The sequence below is a fragment of the Mercenaria mercenaria genome, chromosome 4 (genome assembly GCF_021730395.1).
Source record: "Mercenaria mercenaria strain notata chromosome 4, MADL_Memer_1, whole genome shotgun sequence".
In the NCBI taxonomy this organism is placed as follows: domain Eukaryota; kingdom Metazoa; phylum Mollusca; class Bivalvia; order Venerida; family Veneridae; genus Mercenaria; species Mercenaria mercenaria.
In genome coordinates, this window is record NC_069364.1 from 86,514,277 (window position 1) to 86,534,128 (window position 19,852).

Below are 19,852 nucleotides of genomic sequence, written 5' to 3' on the forward strand. Positions count from 1 at the left end.
CATATGTCTAAACCTATATGTAAATAGCGATATTAATACAATATACATAACTAAATTAACATCATATTACATTGGCAAATAGGATATGTGCATGGACAAATATTGTAGATATCAATCAGGTATGGGATCAAGTTTTTATTTCTTAATCTATCTTATTTTCATATTTATTATTTTATTTTTATCTGCAAACTTAACAGGCTGTTAATTGCTACGCGTGTCATAATTTTTCATAGTTCGCTTACTAGGAGAGCTACACTAGCATTTAGCATACTTTCATGTACATGCCAGTTACTCGTTGTGGGAAATATCTTAACATTTTATGCAGTAATATATTGTTATCAAATTGGCCAAAAACAATCATAGAATATATGCTACAAAAACGATTAAAAATGACAAAAATGTGAACTTTTTAAAATAAAATTGTAAGGATAACACCAGTATCACTAAAATTACATGTGCAAATAAATGAAAATATATTATGAATTGAATTTAAACCTATGGTAATCTTCGTAGTGTGTGGTGATTTTACCACCTCGCCACCTTGTACTGTAATTTGTATAAATATGTCATTTAACGCACTATCCAATGGCGTCATTATGAAAACACGAATAGATAGGATTTCAAACTAAATACAATCATTAACAACAAAGTGACGATAAATGCATTTTTCTTATAATATAATAACGAATGAATAGGGGAGCCTTTCTGGTGGCTTGACAATCATGCTTTGTAATATTAAAGATGAAATCCGATTAAATTATTGTTCTGATAACTTCGCATATCCGATAACTTAATAATGTGTAATTTGGATCAAATCCCTGTAGAAATGCTGTAGACATTAAATAATTGAAATTGCTAGACTAAGTCTTGTAATGCTATACAGCGAAAGAATATGGGTTCTAATGATTTCTGTCAGAATATGACTATTATTTACAGAGACAAAACGTAATAGCTATATGACCTCCACAAAAGGAAATAGCACACATTTCAGCTCAAATTTTTGCTATTAAGTGTTATTATCTTGTAAAAAGTGTTTCTCTAAAATTACTTAAATCTGAATATAAAACGTCTGGTTAAGATCGAACAACAATTCTAAACCGAAATAGACCAATTATTTTTTCAAGAAAAATGTTTTAAGTTTTATACCAGAATCTGTTACGAATATGATAAAATGGGCGCGAAATATATGACTTTAGGAACATTACTTTTTGATATCGGGGCGCCCATGGCCGAGTGGTAAATGTTGCTGGCTCATTGAAGGTTGGTGGTTCTATCCAGGTTCAGACCTATGACTTAAAAGCAATGAGGAGCACCTGGAGAATTTCTCCATCATCTAAGGCTGGAAAATCACCATTAAACAGATATTACATATAAAATACAATTTTATCTCCCATGTCTCTACTGTATGAACAATGCCATATATATATAAAATTGGCAAGCTAACGTTGTTTTGTAGTATAGTATAAGTGTGTTGAGACCGAACCTTATTTCTTCGAAACATAGGAAACTTTCAATGTGAAACACAGTGATCTAGGTTGCTAAATAATCCAAGACATTGTTCGCTTAATATATAAAACAAGAAATATCGGTAAAACCGCTGGATGCTCCCCGAGTTCTTCATATTTAAAGAACAAAAATTGAATTTACGGACTTGACACATATAGTAAACTGATGTTGAATGATCAAAGGGCAATATCTCATTGAAAACTCACTCCAACGGATAATGTAGGAAATATGCGGACCTCCTCTTGAGAGTGAAGCATCCTATGAGTTTTTTGCTGAATTCCAGGCAGTGGTTGCTGAGACATACTCCTGACTATGATGGCGCTATAGTTTATAATGTTGAATAATCAAAGGGAAAATCGGTGAAAAATCATCAAACCGAAACAAGAAGATAATATGCGCATTACCTCTTGATAGTATAGTTTCCTTTGAAGTATGGCTAAATTCGAACCAGTGGTTGCTGAGAAATACTCCAGGCAAGAATTGTACTATCATATACTACTTTTGAATAATCAAAGGGCAATAACTCGGTAAAAATCATCCGACCCGAACACAAAGATAGTATGCACATCTTCTTTTGATAATGAACCTTCCTATGAAGTGTAATGGCTAAATTCCAACCAGTGGTTGCTGAGAAATACTCTGGGTGAAAATCATTCGACCAAAAAAAACACGAAGACAATATGCACATCTTCTCTTAAGAGTGAAGCTTTCTATGAATTTCACTAAATTCCAACCGGTGGTTGCTGACAAATTCTCCGGACAAGAATTGTACTAAAGTATACTACTGTTGAATAACCAAAGGGCAATAACTTGGTGAACAATCGTCCGACCGGAACTTGAAGACAGTATGCGCATCTCCTCTTGATAGTAAAGCTTTGCATGAAGATTTGCTAAGTTCCAACCAGTGGTTGCTGAAAAATACTCCGGACAAGAATTGTACTATAGTATACTACTGTTGAATAATCAAAGGGCAAATTCGCTGAATTCCAACGAGTGGTTGCTGAGAAATATTCCTGACAAGAAATGCGTGACGGATGGACGGACGAAGCGACGACAGTATGCTTCCCCTTCGGGGAGCATATCAATGAAACAGTCCGATTCCCGGCAAGTATAAATGCTGTAACAGATTGCAAATATTGAAGCCGTGAAGGGAATCGGAACCAATGCTTTCTCAAACGTAAAGTGGGTACTCTACCATAGCCCTGTAATAGCAGATTCTGTAGCAAGGCAGTGGTAGTTAAAACCTGTTCCCTACCCGACACATAAGCAAAACAAACTAGAACCATTTTATTTCATGTTCGGAGTAGTCAAGATCACCCATGTATTAGGCTAAAGACAATTTTCGATACTTTATAATCACGTATATCAGATATTTTTATTTAGTCTGAACTGCCCAAATTTCTCTTCCATGTTTTTATTTAGTCGGCTAAACACTGAAAGCGTTTGAAGAGTCCTTGCTATCGCCCGATTTCTCATTCTCATTAAATGGCCTCACAACACAGCGAATAGATGTAGTTCCATTAGATTGTCTCTAATTTCAGAGTTCTTTGATCGGATGAAGTTCGGTAATGTCAATCCCATTTGCTATGACCAATATACGATGTAATCTATCAAATTTACGAAGTGGAATTGTGCAATACTCGAATAAAGCCACGTATTTTCTTCCGCGGTAACTCATTAAGCATAAACACGCATAACGATTCTGCGGGATTTGGTAATACGTTTGCGCATATGATTATGGTGACTAATTTTATGGACCTTTGTCACAAAATAGCAATTATAATATTCACAAATTCAAATAAAAACTGCATATTAACTTATTAGCCAAATTATCTATTTGTTACCCTGTCCATTTCAAAAAATAATCTTTAAAATCATTGCGCAAATAACAAATTTATTGCGCTGTGCATTTCATGAATTGCGCTGGCTTACCAAGCTTGCGTATCATCCAGCGAAAGACAAAATATAGTTCCAGAACATACTGCTAGTATTTTACTTAGTCGGGTACCTCTGAAAGCATTGGAATGTCTCTTATCAAAGAATTTACCATATCGATGAAATTAAATTATGACAGCTTCATTTTAAATAGCCCGAATAAGATATGTGCAGTACGTTAATTCTTCCGCGAGTTTCGCGATGAATCCTAATTACATTCTGTGCACTTGTCGGCGAACACACGTGACCTGTTTATAACAACGCTTCTACGACTTTGCGCTTGAAAATACGGACTTTGGTTCACCAAAAAAATACTACGAAGATCGCCTAGATCAAAATGATGCAAAATCGCGAGTGGCGAAAATGCAAACGTCTACATACAACTTCGTTCTAAATCGTAACCTTTCTGGAATTTTGACTGGTTCGGATAATTCAGGTCGCAAAAAAAAAAAATGAAACCGTCACCCATTCTGCGTTTCATGATGACACATGTGTTGAATTTTGCAGTCAGTAAGCGGATAAATCGGGAAAAGAAGCTGGTTTGTTTAATTACTATTGATTTAAAAAAATGATTTTATTTCTTATTTTTCGAGAAATAAACAAATCGGTGAAAGATTAAATTGTATTTTCTTGTAGTTTTTGAAATTGAAAGTAGATTGTCTATGTTAGACTGCTTTGACGAAACAAAACAATGATTTAAATAAGAGGTAATATCACCGTAAAATTCAATGTCGGATACTGCCAATTGCTGGTAAACTGTCTTCGTGTCATCACAATTTGTAAAACATATTGTTGACCTTGGAGATTTTGGCGGTAAAAAGAAAAGTGTAATCGTATCTGGATAAAATATTTTGGGTAAATATCGAGCTGTGTTATGAAATTTTAACATTCAAGTAACAGACATGGTAGATAGTTATCATATTATTGTAACAGAAATGATTCTTGAATTTAGTTTTATAACACATACATAGAATCTATATCAGAGTTATATTCTAGTCCTGAGGCATGACCTGAAAGTAAAAATATGAAGTGACAGTCATTCATACTTTGAATATTATAATATTAAAAAGAATCTAGGTTATATTTAGAAATTGAAACATAAAATTTTCAGTTAGAAATCGCACCAAAGACTGTATCAAGGGTCTTCATTTTTAAAATTTTCTTGTGGTGATACCCCAAACCCTACTTGCAGGAGGGGGTATCCTCCCACACCCTCCTCCCATATTGCCACTTTACAGTTTGATACATTTGCCCTTTTACCACCTGCCACAATGCCCATTTCAAAATCTGACTTCAGTTCAAAGCGGGAAGGAATACCCGTCCCCACACCCACCCTGCTACCGACCACGTAAAAATGGCTCAAACATTTTTCAGCCCAGTCAAGGCATGTCTGTCTACATGAGTCAAAATGGATAATTGAAAGTGCATGGACTTGGGGACTACTGACTTGGTTTTGAAGGGGTTAACAGGTCTGAAATAGAATAAATGATGGTTTTAACTAAAAAAAGAACTGCATTTATTAATATCGGTTATCTTTTCCGAAATTGGTAGCTAGTATGAGCAACTTCCCTTAGTTTCCAATGCGCAATTTTCCTGTCAGTGTAAACATTCATGACACAATATTTTGACACTCAGCAACATTTACATATCTCTAAAAGCAAAAGTAAGTATACTTTAAATTCACTAATAATTATATGATTGAACAATACCTAGCGTGTGACACGGTTATCGCCATGCCCGTTATCTCTAAAATATCTGAACAGTTCTTTCGTCCATCCGTTACAAATTGTATGTGACGATCCGCGCTATAACTTATGAATTTCAATACATAAATTGTCATATTCAGATTTTACCATGTGCGAATATATACCAGCCGATAATTGCCTGATTTTGTAATGCCGGAGGCAAATGTTTACTGGAAAAATATATATAGTCATGGGCAGTATCTTAGTGTCAGCTGTAAATTGTAGTTTGTACTTTCAACATTTTTATTTTTGCGAACCACACTTCAATTTTAGAGAAATATATTGGGTTTAAATACTGGTATAATGTCAATCAAAGTTTTACTAGGCATTGATTGAATGTCAGTTTCATCTATTGTAACAAATCTCTGTTCAGTTGGGAAAAAATTAAACACACTGAAACTGGTAGACTATACTACCAGTACATCAGTCATTAACCGACTTTCAGGCCCTTCAGGCCTTTGGTTGAAGATGGACTCTCTTACTCGCATTTAAGTGGTAAAAATATTTTTACCATTTTACTCGTTACCGATACACGTGTAAAGAACAGTTCAAAATTAAAGTACCCAGAAAACTTGTACAGTCTCTACAGTTTTTTCATTAAACCATTCTGTGATAAATGTTTTCATACTGTGTTGCAATTATATGTATATGTTATGTAATATCTCCAAAAACGAATGAATTTATCACATTATGACTACAGTATTAAAATTTAAAGCTGTGACCATGTAACCTATAACTTCCGACTCGTTTAACAGGAAATTAAAAAATGTATTATTCGCATTTCCAGGTACTTCATTACTGAGTTTCGTAAGAATTCTTCCTGTTGTAAATACCCGTTTACATATTTTGTATATTTAAGGCATCGCCACAGTGGCGGCCATTTTGCTCAAAATTTTACATGCAAAATAAAAGATGACTAAGCGGTAACTCAAATGTCAATAATTTTGTCATAATTATGTTCTAAATATCTATATGAACATATGCAATTAAAAGGATGACATTTCACTACCTGTATTATGCCTTTATTTGATATTTTTCTCTGGCAAAAATGACAAAATTTTGCAATTTTACGTGCAGTCAAACTCAAAATGTTTTCAATACATGCAAAAAATAATTACAGCCAATTGTAAAGCTGACTGTGAGGAACTAAGTCTTGGTTAATTATTTTGAAATTTTACATGGTTACTGAATTATACACAAATATCCAAACACCATCAATTTATCAAATTTGTTTTGTCTGTTTAAACATAATTTACATATATATCAACATATATGGTTTACCTAGCTAGCTGTTGTCAGTAATGCATGTACAAACAACATTTTAAATTAAATTTACACGGGGTTGTCTTTTTGTGCCTAATGAAATAACCAGGAACAATTTCGACAAAAAGTACATAAGAGTTTGTAGTACGCATATTGCACCTCAAAAAGAATAAAATTTTGTCTTTGTAATATGTGTTGTAATGGAGTTTGAGCGCGCGTAAGATTTCAGTATTTTGGGGTAAACTTTCGGTCTCAACGAGACTCAAACATTTTACAGGCGGCGTATGTACTATAAATCATCATATGCTTCTATGTTGATGATAATTTGACCAACTGTTAAGGCTTTAGTGCAATTTTCAATAGAAATATACTCGGCCTGAAAATATGAATATTGAGTTGTGACTGTGGCGATGCCTTAACACAGTGTTGTTAAAATCAATGCTTTGTTGTTCTTTTTGTGATTATATATTAGAAAAGAATTGTGCTTCTTCTGTTTCTTGTGTAGTTGACTGCAAGACAACATACGAATACACATACCTCAATATGTAAATTAGAGATGACATGTTGAAAACAACAGATAATAGGAGGGAAGTCCTAAACTCTTCCTCGTTTAAATGAAAAGCTAAAGTACTATTTTATTGCAGTTTTGTTACAGGTTATGTAGTTTAAATATGTCTACCTTAGGCTTAACGTTTTATAATGTTTGAATTTTATTGCTAGCTTTTCATGTTGCATTTCCCGTCGGTGTTAATGCGTAATTTATCATATATAAAAGTACACAAATAATCTACAGAAAACGTTATATGTTCTAGAGTTATCTAATAATGTAGGAATATCAGAAATTTTAATCTTCTTTAAAAGGTTCTACGACCATCCTCATTATTTGCATTGAAGGTAAGACATTCTTGTTTATCTCTACAATGAATGATATCTTTCCATTATATTCGCCTTATTTAAGTTAAGGTCTCATTGATTAACGCTGTCTTCATTCTTTCTAAATAATACAGTTTGAAAGTTTGAAATGTTTCCTACTCAGGGTTATTTGTTGTTTATTCCTGGGGCAAACTTTCACTATGTGATTAGCTATACATTTGATTTCAAAATAATGTTAAATATGATGTTTAAATCAACAAAACATTTAACGTGGGACAGTAATTAAGTAAAGTTAACAATACGAGCAATTGTCATTAAATCAATTACCCTGGCAATTCTGAGAGAGCTTTAAGGAACAATTATACTTTCAATCAATTTTTGCTTTTTTATTTCAAAAGGTTTTGTTTTCCATATTTGTCAACATATTTCTGATGTTGTAAATCTAAATATAAACTCGATGTCCAACCAATGTTTTGACTTCATTTGCAGAAGGATGTAAGTGGTAAGTAATGAGACTGGTATACTGAAAAAAGAACTTATTCTAAACAAAACGACGCCGAAACGACGCCTGCGAATTATTCTTTCCATACTGAGGAAATACTGATGATACTCAATTACTTAGCATTTGAGTGTCTCGATCTGGTACAGGCCTCGGGCCTATGGACTTTGCTTTATCTCCAAGACTGAACGCTGATGTGTTCGGAATCAAGTATTATTTCGTTTATTTCAATGATTGTACAAGGTTTGGGCGACAAAGGTAAAAGGAAAGATGTTATTAATTTGTTAAAAAAGTAAAAAGTATGATATATGTATGCTCCAGGATACACATTTCACTCAAGCAGAGGAAAAGTACATAAGATCACAATGGGGATATGAGAGTTATTTTAGCTGTTATAATAGTCAATCCAGAGGTGTGGTTATCTTTGTGAATAACACTTTTGAATTTAAATTACTGGGTATAGAAAAAGATAATGATGGAAATCTGCTGATTTTAAATTGTAAAATCTGTGATAAACAAATGACCCTGATCAATATATATGGTCCAAATCGAGACTGTCCAACATTTTATGAAAGTTTATATGAGAAAATGTCTAAATATGAAGATAATAGTCTCTTTATTCTTTCGGGTGATTTTAACTTGATTTTAAATCCAGATATGGATGCATATAACTACAAAAATCTAAATAACCCCAATGCTCGAAATATAGTTCTTAAAATTATGGCAGATTTTAATTTGATTGATTGCTGGAGAGAAAATAATATAGAGAAAAAAGAGTATACATGGTTTAGAAGAAACCCTATAAAAAAGGCAAGATTAGATTTTTTTCTTATATCCGATCGACTGTACACCGAAATTGAGAGGACAAAAATTTTGACAGGTTATCGCACAGATCACTCTTTAATTTATATCTCGTTAGAGTTTGGCAAGTTCCAAAAGGGTGTATCATATTGGAAGTTTAATAATTCATTATTAAAAGACTCTGTGTACGTAAATGAAGTGAAAAAAACTATAAGAGAAATTAAATCTCAATATGCTACAGATATACCAAATAGATATAATAATGAAATAAATGAAGTTCCCCTTCAAGACATTAAGTTTAGTATAAATGACCAATTATTTTTTGAATGTTTACTTCTTGCTATAAGAGGTAGAACGATTTTGTATTCATCCCACAAAAAGAAGGAAGAATTGGACAAAGAGAACAGATTACTTAAAGAGATTGAATTATTGGAAAAACAGCAAATGATAGATTTTAATAATATTGATATAAAAAAACAAGAACTTGTCGAATTAAGAAAGAAAAAAATGGCAGGTGTCTTTGTTCGCTCAAAAGCAAAATGGATTCAGGAAGGAGAAAAACCCACAAGTTACTTTTGTAATCTTGAAAACAGAAACTATATTTCTAAATTTATGTGCTCACTCACTACAGAAGCTGGTAAATGCCTGATTTCTCAACAAGAAATTCTAAATGAAACTAAACTCCATTATGAAAAAATATATAAAGTAAAAGAAACTGAGGATGTAACATTAAACGACCTTTTCACAAATATAGAAGTACCTAGATTAACCCAAAATGAAAAAGACTCAATTGAAGGGGATATTTCATATACTGAAATGCTAAATAGCCTTAAAAGGATGAAAAATAATACTAGCCCAGGTAATGACGGCTTTACTGTAGAGTTTTTTAAAAATTTTTGGAATGATATTGGAATGTTCCTGGTTAGATCTGTGAATCATGCCTTTTCAACAGGAGAACTCTCAGTGACCCAAAAACAAGGAGTAATAACTTGTATTCCTAAAGGAAATAAAGATAAAACTTTACTGAAAAATTGGAGACCTATATCACTCTTAAATGTCTCTTATAAATTAGCCTCATCCTCAATAGCATTTAGAATAAAAAATACTTTGAATAATATCATAAATGAAGACCAAACTGGATTCATACCAGGAAGACTTATGGCTACAAATATAAGATTACTTTATGACATTTTGCTTCATACTGAAAAATATGATGTTCCGGGATTGTTATTATTGATTGATTTTGCTGCAGCTTTCGATACTGTTTCATGGAAATTTATGTTTGAAGTATTAGAATATTTTAATTTTGGTCCTACAATTAGAAGGTGGATTAAGCTTTTTTCACCAATATTGAATCATGTGTAATTGTTAATGGACATATGTCTGAGTGGTTCTTCTTGCAGAGAGGTTGTCGTCAAGGAGATGCTTTGTCGCCCTATCTTTTCATTCTATGTGCAGAAATTTTAGCTATCCTTATAAGGAATAATCCAAAAATAAAAGGAATAAAAATTAATGGTTCAGAAAATTTAATTTCACAATATGCAGATGACACAAGTCTTACACTTAATGGATCTAAAGAGTCCCTTTTTAATACAATGTTAGTTTTAAAATTCTATGGAAAGATATCAGGCCTTAATATTAATACTGATAAAACAAAAGTCATATGGTTTGGTTCTCGGAGAAACAGTCAACTGGTAATGTGCCCTGAGTTCAATCTCTCTTGGGGAAGTAATGAGTTCACACTATTGGGGGTAAAATTTTCCATAAATCTTAATGAGATAGTTAATTTAAACTATAATGAAAAAATTGAAGAAATCAAAACTTTACTGTCAAGCTGGTCAAAAAGAGTTATCTCACCTATGGGTAAACTAGTAGTTATTAAGAGCCTAGCCTTAGCAAAACTTAACCATTTGATATTAGGGATTCCAAACCCCTCACAAGAAAAAATTACTCTTTTACAAAATATGTTTTATAAATTTTTATGGAATAATGGCAATGATAAAGTTAAAAGAAACATAATTTCTCAAGAATATAGATTTGGAGGACTCAAAATGATTGACCTGAAAAGTTTCATGCATAGTTTAAAAGCAACATGGCTTAGAAGACTTCTAACAATGAATAATAAATTTAGTAATTTAGTAGAATTTATTTGTCCTGCTTTAAAATATATTTACATAAATGGAACAGATTTTACCAAAAGACTTTTACATCAAGATTTAAACCCTTTTTGGAAAGATGTGATACATAGTTATCACATTCTCTTGTGTAAGGTAATCCCTACCACTGGAAAAGCATACGCCTTAATAAATTTATGGAACAATCCAGATATAAAGGTTGGAGGCTCTAGTGTTTTTTATAAAAGATGGCAGACAGCTGGTGTTATTTTTATAGGTGATCTACTTAATGCACAAGATGAGTTTTACACATATAGAGAATTTTGCAATACTTTTAATGCTAGAACAAACTTTCTTGAGTATAATGGCATTATCGCATCAATTAGACATTTTTTGGAAAGTAAGGGTGTTCATAATATACGAAAAACTTGCAATCCAGTCATGCCTACCTGTCTGTCAATTATTACAAAAGACAGTAAAGGATGTAAAAATATTTACAAATATTTTAGATCAAAAGAGGAGTTTCCAAAATCACTGCAAAAATGGAAAGCTGATTTTTATAACAATATAGGTATTGTGCTTGATGAAATAAAATATGACAGAGTTTTCAGGATTACCAAAGACTCTAAACTCCACTGGCTGCAGTATAGAATTAATCATAGGATATTAGCTACAAACCATCTATTGAAAAAAATGAACATTTCTCAGGATGAGACATGTAGCTTCTGTAAAAATGAGCAAGAAACTTTAATTCATCTTTTTTGGAAATGTGATGTATTCAAACAATTCTGGTCACAAATATTGACATATATAAATAGTAGTTGTAATACAAACATAGTAGAATTGAGTGCCTCAGATATATTATTTGGCAGTGATAAATATGACAGAATAATGAATATGCTCCTTCTTTCAGCCAAGCAGTTTTTATACTACAATAGAGTTAAGGGTCAAATACCATTATTAGAAGTGTTCAAAAGACAAATAGTTTTGTTTTACCAGACCGAAAAATATACGGCCTCTCAAGTTCTTAACTTGACAAAATTTCAAACAGACTGGGAAAAATATAAAAATTTAGTAGAATAAACGTACTGTATTATAAGTAAAATTTATCTTACAGCAACTGTTAAACATTGATTTTGTTTAACCTCCAATTACCATGCTGAAGTTAGATTAGGTTGGTCCATCCTTGATTTTTAGAGCAGTTCATGGCAAAATCTAAGGACCATCACAATAAAAATGCAATTTTAGCAGCCCGAGGTGCAGATCCTGATCAGGCTGCACTGAGGCGCAGAACGGCCTGGCTCTGCACCGATGGCAATCCTTTATAATTCAGTTTAAAGAAGTTAAAGGTTGATTTACATTGATAATAAAAGGAAAATGATATCTTTGAGCAACTGTTATAGGCAAATAGTTTTGGATTTTTCTCTTGCTGACACTTAGTTGAGTTTTTTGTCTTTTGTTTTGTCTTTTGTGTGTATAAGTAACCCGCTGGACAGTCCACAGGCAGAGTGTCTTTTCTTGGAAAATCATCAATATAATACAATATACTTGTATATGTGTATAAGTATAAACAGGGTTCCGACTTCCACTTTGTCTCTTATTTTTAAACTGTTTCATAAAATCCTCGATTCTACATGCAATGACTATATAGTTGCTTGGGATACCCACTTTTAAACCTTTTTTCTTTTTTGGAACCCTGTAGACACTGAATAAGGAAGTAAGACAGTTTGGTTCGCACTTAGGCCTTTTTGTACTTTTTTCTTTCTTTTTTCTTGGCAGAGGCCCTTTTTTCCTTTTCTTTCTCTGTTTGGGACCTCTTGTTCTCTAATGAGAGGCTTATAGACTAAGAGAAATAATAAGACTGGCTTAAAATTACATAATGACATACATTTTGGTCTGTTTTATGAAAGACAAATAAGCTGCTTGATAATACCTCTCTCTCTATTAAAAAATCCCCTGTTTCTAGGATTGAAAATTTTTATAACTATTTTGTAAGATTAATCCTTTTGAACAAGGCATTAAATATATTGATTAACACGTGAACTAGGTATTGTAGTTAAACTGATATATAAATCATTGTGAACTAGGTATTGAATAGTTTGATAACATTGTTACTACACTAAGTATATACTATGCTCTGATATTTGTTCAACTTATATCTATGTTTATATTATGTCTGTAAGATGTGATGCGGGATGGGTCCCCGACCCCATCACATCATGGACGGGGATAATAAATGGGCCCCCTGTGGGCTGAAATTAAAAAAAAAAAAAAGTTTTATTTTTACAGGAGCTTAATATGACTGTCCGAACAATAGAGTCTGGTGGGACTTGACATGGTACATAAATATTTATGAAAACATTTCGTCAAGCATCACAAATGCATCAGTCAAATGAGAAAAATAACAAAACGTACATATTTGACGTTTGAGGTGCGCGTTCGTGCCTCAATTTATATATAAAAATGTTTCTGTTTCATTTTCTGACATTTATATATTTACCAAACCTTTTCATAAATAAATTTATTTAAAACAAAACAACATTTTAAACACGACGTTATGTTACTCATTAAATCTTAAAGCATAACCAATTTATCCAAACAGTCCAAGAACTTAAAGACATAAAATGTTAACCAGCATAAAAACTGTATTCAGTTTTTCGAGTACCTTTAATGTTAAGAGTTTCTTTATTTACAGAATTTTTCAAACTTATTTGTAGTCGAAATACGGAAAGAAAGTAAAAAAGAACATTAACATTAGCTTACTAACCTCCTCTTCTGAGTGTTTATTTCAGAAGACTCGCCATGATTTAAATAAAAATGATAATATTTGAACTGAGGACTTATAAGTCAGATGCATAAGTCACTTCGTCAGAACTTGCAAGAATATATGCAGGTCAAAATTATATAATTATATAACTATATATTTCATTAGGATTTCTGTAGTATAGACTTTACGATTAGTAAGCTCTTAAAAATACCGCATACATATCTCATATCCGCAAAATAAATCGCAAATCGCAAATCAGTATGTATATTCAAATTCTGACATCCCGTTATATAGAATATTTTCGACCACCGTTGAAACAAGATTACCGTCAAATGTTTTACAATTCTTATCTTTCAAGAGCACCTTTACCTTGAAACAATCTAAAATCCTTGTTTGGACGAGGAGACAGAATTTGTGCATCGTTTATGACGAAAGACAACATGTAAACTACCGTCACATTGTGCGTATAGGCTTCAAGTTAAGCTTTTATCCTTGATGATAAGTTGCTTGTTGATTGTGTTTCAGTAATAACACATTTCTTCAGCGAATGTACAACTAGTTTGTGATTTCTATAGAAAGTACCAAGACTCATGTTTTCCATTCTTGAATATATACATTGCAATTACACTCAACTGCTTTTAGTATATTAAATGTTGACAATGAATGTATATATACTGTATTCAGTTGAAAGCTTGCCGGAATTTCTTGGACAGTAAATATTCAAAATTGGGTTCACAGTACAGTTGAAGAAATACAGCACCCCTGAAATTAGACGTAGACTTCCATTTGATAGGCAGTGCCAGACATAGGGAGACATAAACTTTGATTTTACATTTGGTTCATGATCAAGTATACGTTTTAAGTTGTGCAATGTTTTATTATATACCATTTTATCACGTAATCTACATAATTGTAGATATCTATAGTTTACAAATTGCTGGTTATTGCAGTAAATATACGTGATATTTTTTATTAAGCACAGACTTGAAGAATGCTTAAAAATATGCGGAGAACTATTTGAGCCGCGCCATGGGAAAACCAACATAGTGGCTTTGCGACCAGCATGTATCCAGACCAGCCCGCGCAGTCTGGTCAGGATCCATGCTGTTCGCTTTCAAAGCCTATTGGAATTAGAGAAACTGTTAGCGAACAGCATGGATCCTGACCAGACTGCGCGGATGCGCAGACTGGTCTGGATCCATGCTGGTCGCAAGCCCACTATGTTGGTTTTCTCATGGCACGGCTCAAAATTTTATTTCTTATTCCTCTTCCCCTGTTATATCTGATTAAAAGTACTCTTATCGAATTAATACATGTTGAAGATTTATGTGACGTGAAAAGAAGAAGTATATAAAAGATGTGAAAAATCAGTACAATAACAAATGGAAATAATTCGGTATGAATTACGGTCTGAGTTATCGCAAATATACTTTGGACTTACTCGGCGTTACATTTTCAGAAATTGAAGAAACACTTCACAGAAAAAAACATTTTTAATATTAACAATTTCCAACTCCTTACATGACAACATAATGCATCTTACAACAAATCTGTAATTCCTCTCACATTAAATGCAGTTTCAGTCAGACTACATCTAATTATTACAAATAATGACCAGAAATTTTGCAATGTAGTTAAATTTATTGTCTAAAATTAGATGATTTTTTGGAGGTACAATCATCTTTAAAAACAATCTCTTTAATACGATACCTAGATGTTTAGCAACAAGAGATTTGTTTTCATTTTTCACGTAGACGTTCTATGAGACCCAAATTTAGGAAGTTATTAATTATGTTTTAGTTGGGCTTCTAGCTTTGATTGTGGAAGCATCAAGGTGCCATTCCGTATATTATCTCATCTTCCGGGCACCTTGGTAGAATCACCGACCTTCCGAAAATCAGCGGAAGAATTCAACGCCCCGAGTGAGGCTCGAACCAACATCTGAAAGAGGCAACTGATTCGAAGTAAGCTACCTTAACAACTCGGCTTTATTATCAGATGGCAAAAGAGGAAATCTAAAATGCAGATGTAGATGTATTTATATGGAAACCATGTGTACTTGCAATTATTATTCTCATGGACACTTTTGAAGCACATTTAAATAGCTATAAACTTGCTCCTTAACACATCCAGTGTCAAAGCCTTTGTATTCAAATGTTAGGTACATAGGCCACGTGGTTCGTTATTGAAGTTAATTTATTTTCGAAATCACTATTTTCTAGTGATAAAATCGGCAATTTTATTGGTAATTTATTGTATATAAATACTAAACTGTCAGTAACGGAAACATATTTATTACAAATCAAACTGCTAAATTTATTTGAAAGTGACCGTAATACATTAAAATTTAACAAGTATCTTCAAAATGAAATCTGTTAGCATCCGTCATTTTCTTGCATTATGCCTACCATTTCAATACAAGTAACTGTAAATTATTGAAAATATTTGGGCAAACAATGGCTGTTCGCTCAAATTCTTGTAGTTTTAAGATGAAATTAGTTTTTGCCCGGTTAGTGTCACGTAAAGGCATCATATTTCTGGCGTCATTTTAATGCAATAATCAGCACTTCGGCAGTTTTACCATTAATTTAATCGACTTGGAGACAAGCGTACATAATTCTCCGAAGGAATTAACATAAAAACGCATTCAATTTTGATTATCACATTTAATTTCGGACATGCGCACATTCAGATTTTGTTGCATAGTACTTTCTTAAAAGAAAAACTGTTTTGACATATCCTGATACAACAGGCAAACATATCAAACAGCAATGTAAGTAAAGAATGAAAAACCAGTTAACAGGATGTATTTAAGCCTAAAAAAGATATATCTAGAATAAAACCATTAATACTGCATCATTTCACATACATGTATAGTAGTCGCAACTTGACTACGATGGTTGTTGACCTTTGGCTGATTATTCATATTGATTATTTCATTGTAGAAATAAGGAGTGCTTAGGGTGGCCGTGTATATTTATATATAGTTTTATATAGTTTGTATACAGCGTTTACGTACACACTTTTTCAATAATAGGTTGTGCCTCGTTATGTATTATAATACAAAGGTCAACCATCGGGGTCAAGCTGCGTCCATTATAGTAATTTGTTGTTTACACCAAAAGCAAATATTTACCGTGTTATTTCTAAACAACGGAAAATTTCGTTTTCCAATCAACAGAACGTTTTACAATGTACGGGTGGCAGTCATCATGCTCCCGGTCTGTTAATATTGAGCTTACGCTACAGAAACCGGCACGTATATTAAACTGGCCTGCTGATAACTTACCTAAGCAACGCTGAGAAAGAATAAAGGAGCTCTCTTGGAAAATTATATTTTTTTGAACTAATCTTTAAACTCATTCCAGACATCACTGAAATAGTTTTACAAAACTTTATTTGTTCTGCCAGAATATTCTTTCACATTTTGAAATTTTGAACTTTTCATTTTGAAAAGATTTTAAGAGTAATTATGTAGTGGGCAAGTTTGCTCACAGAAGTAAATTCAAAGGTCTAGTCTTCGGGTACATATCTTGCAGTTACGCGTGCTAATTCTGTGACATACTTATTTAGGTTAAAAGATTTTCAAAGTGCCTGTCACAGATCTAATTTCTTTTTACCATGTAATTTTAAAAAGAACGTAATGCGCCTATTACATGCAAAAAATCCTGTTTAATCAGTTCTAGCGGTTTATTAAGTAGAGTTAATGTGTTCATATTACATAGACAAAGTACTTTTCCATCACTTTGATAGCCTTAAATATAAAATTAAATATAGGAAACGTAATCGTTAAATATTGAAATAGAAAAAGTGGAAACCCCACAGGTCGCTCAACACGACAAAAATGAAAGTGTTGCAGGCTTGGTTTGATTGAGTCTCAAAATGTAAAAAATCATTTCAAAGTACATACAAACGGCCGTGAAACAAGAACGCTCTTTGAAATGTAGCTACAATTTTTATCGACTGTTTTACATGTTTAAGGCATGGATGGAAAAATAGAATAAAATTGTTTAAAGTAATTACTTTTACTTTATCGAAATATACCCTATAGGGAATAATCAACTCGGGCTAAGCTTCCATGAAATTATGTCTCTGAAAATATTACCTCATCGTCGTTAATCAAACTTCGCTTTGGTGATATAACAAATGTTGCATTGGAATTATGGTTAACACAGACAACGTGTGCAACCTCCCTCCCACACATATTTTCCCACGCTAGAGGTTATTGAAAAGCCACATGGATTCAAAATTTGGATTTGTTTGTTTTAAATCTAATTGACCAACTTTGAATGTAACAGTCCTAAAGGTTAAACTTGAAAGATAAATGGGTTTTACGAAGAACACTTGTAAGAAGTTTCTTTAACAACGATATGGTTCATCGCAATTTAAAACCAATGATCCTAGGAAATATCATTTAAGCAGACAATAGATGGAGGAATATATGTAAAATTCTTAGTATCAATGGTCTTTCAAATCATATGAAATCTCATGTTTTATTGGAGATGTACAGTAGATGAGTTTTGTCAATTTATTAGGGACCTAGTATGTGATTATACAATTCATCGCCGGAGGAAAAAAGACAAGATCTATAAACGTTATAAAATATATAAGAATAGTACAGTAAGTAATAAAATAATCAACACCATTTACACACACCCCTACACCCCCATTCCCGCCCTCTCACCCTCCTCTTGCACCGGCTTGATGGAATTTAATTACAGTAACATTGAATTGACTCAATGTTCTAAACGAGAATTGAATATGTACTGAAATTTGCCTTTAACGTAAATGGAAATCACAGCAATCAAATATTCATATCAGATAGAGTATTAAATAAAATCAAAACTAAAGAAATGAATCGAGTCTGTTTATGCAATAGCAAGGCGTATGAGCACCCTAACGTCCCCAGTATATCTCAATATTCATTGATAAGAAGATAATACGAAAATTAACACGTTTGAAAGTTTTATTATGTTTGTGTAATTTTTATATTATGAATGATGTTTTTTTTATTTGCAGCAATATATCCAAAATAGAATGTTATCAATAACTATACTTAAATCACTTTGTTAAACGAAGATTGTTTTGAGACATTCGTCTCAGTTCTCGATAAGGCTTATGAAATATTATGTTGTTGTTTCTATGCGGCCACGAGATTGCTTATTGTTTCTTATAATCTGAAAATCTATGATGCAGCATAAGCAAATCTGAGTCTGAATATAAAGCACTAAATAAAATGGGAATAAAGAATCCTTTCGTACCAATGGAAAACCTTAATAGTTGACTGTCAAAAATCAAATAACACAAAATAAGGCACTGCCTCAATCGGGAATCGATCCGACTTCAACTCACCCCATAAAAATTAAAAAACTGTCTAATGACAGTACGGAAGGACATATTTTGTAATTTGATATCAAATATCTCATTCGGTATATCGCATGTAACCGTAGAAGGCTCGATCCCGAAATTCGTCGCTACTCGTAGGATCGATTCTCTACCAATTTAAAGGTAGATTTTGGAATAAAAACAGCACTGCCCATATTGTGTTGCATTACAGGTAATTTCTGCCTTTTGGATAGACGCACTCTCCGGAGAGGTATATTTATTGATATGAACTGTGCTCACTATGCGCTTTTATTTACAAGTGCACACTACGTGTATATATACCATATATCCATATTTGTACTCATATGCAAGACGTTGCGGTTTTGGGCAAGTTATGTGGATGCTTATTAGACATAGGGAAAAAGCGTATTCTTCCAAAATATCCGAAGTCAGACGCTCTGTGCACATGCCGGAAGTACACATTTTTAATTCAATAGTATATATATCTCATTCGGTATATCGCTTGTTACCGTCGGTAGGATCGATCCCCTATCAATTATCTAGCATTGATTTGAAATTAGTACAATCGCGTACTTAAAAGCATTTTACTTTAAACTTTCCACCTGAAGGTCATATTAAATCTCTAGGCATTACCGAACTTGCCTTCCGAGAAAATGTCTACGTTATATAATTGTAAAGTCCATTGTTTTCGGAAATAGAAAAGGTGGAAACTCCACAGGTCGCTCAACACGACAAAAACAAAAATGTTGCAGGCTCGGTTTGATTGAGCCTGTTCATGGACGGTAGTGGAAATGGATGCTACCGTCCACGCCCTTTAGCCCCGGGTTGAGCAGAATTCAACATTTACACATGCTACAAGTACAAAAACAATTTAGACATCCGCAGATGTGTTCATACGGCGGCGCACGGCACTTGGAACCTTCAATGATAAACTGGTGTGTAATACCATGAACTGCGTTGTATGGTCCCCAGTTAAAATAATTGTTTTGCCCTTTACGAGAAA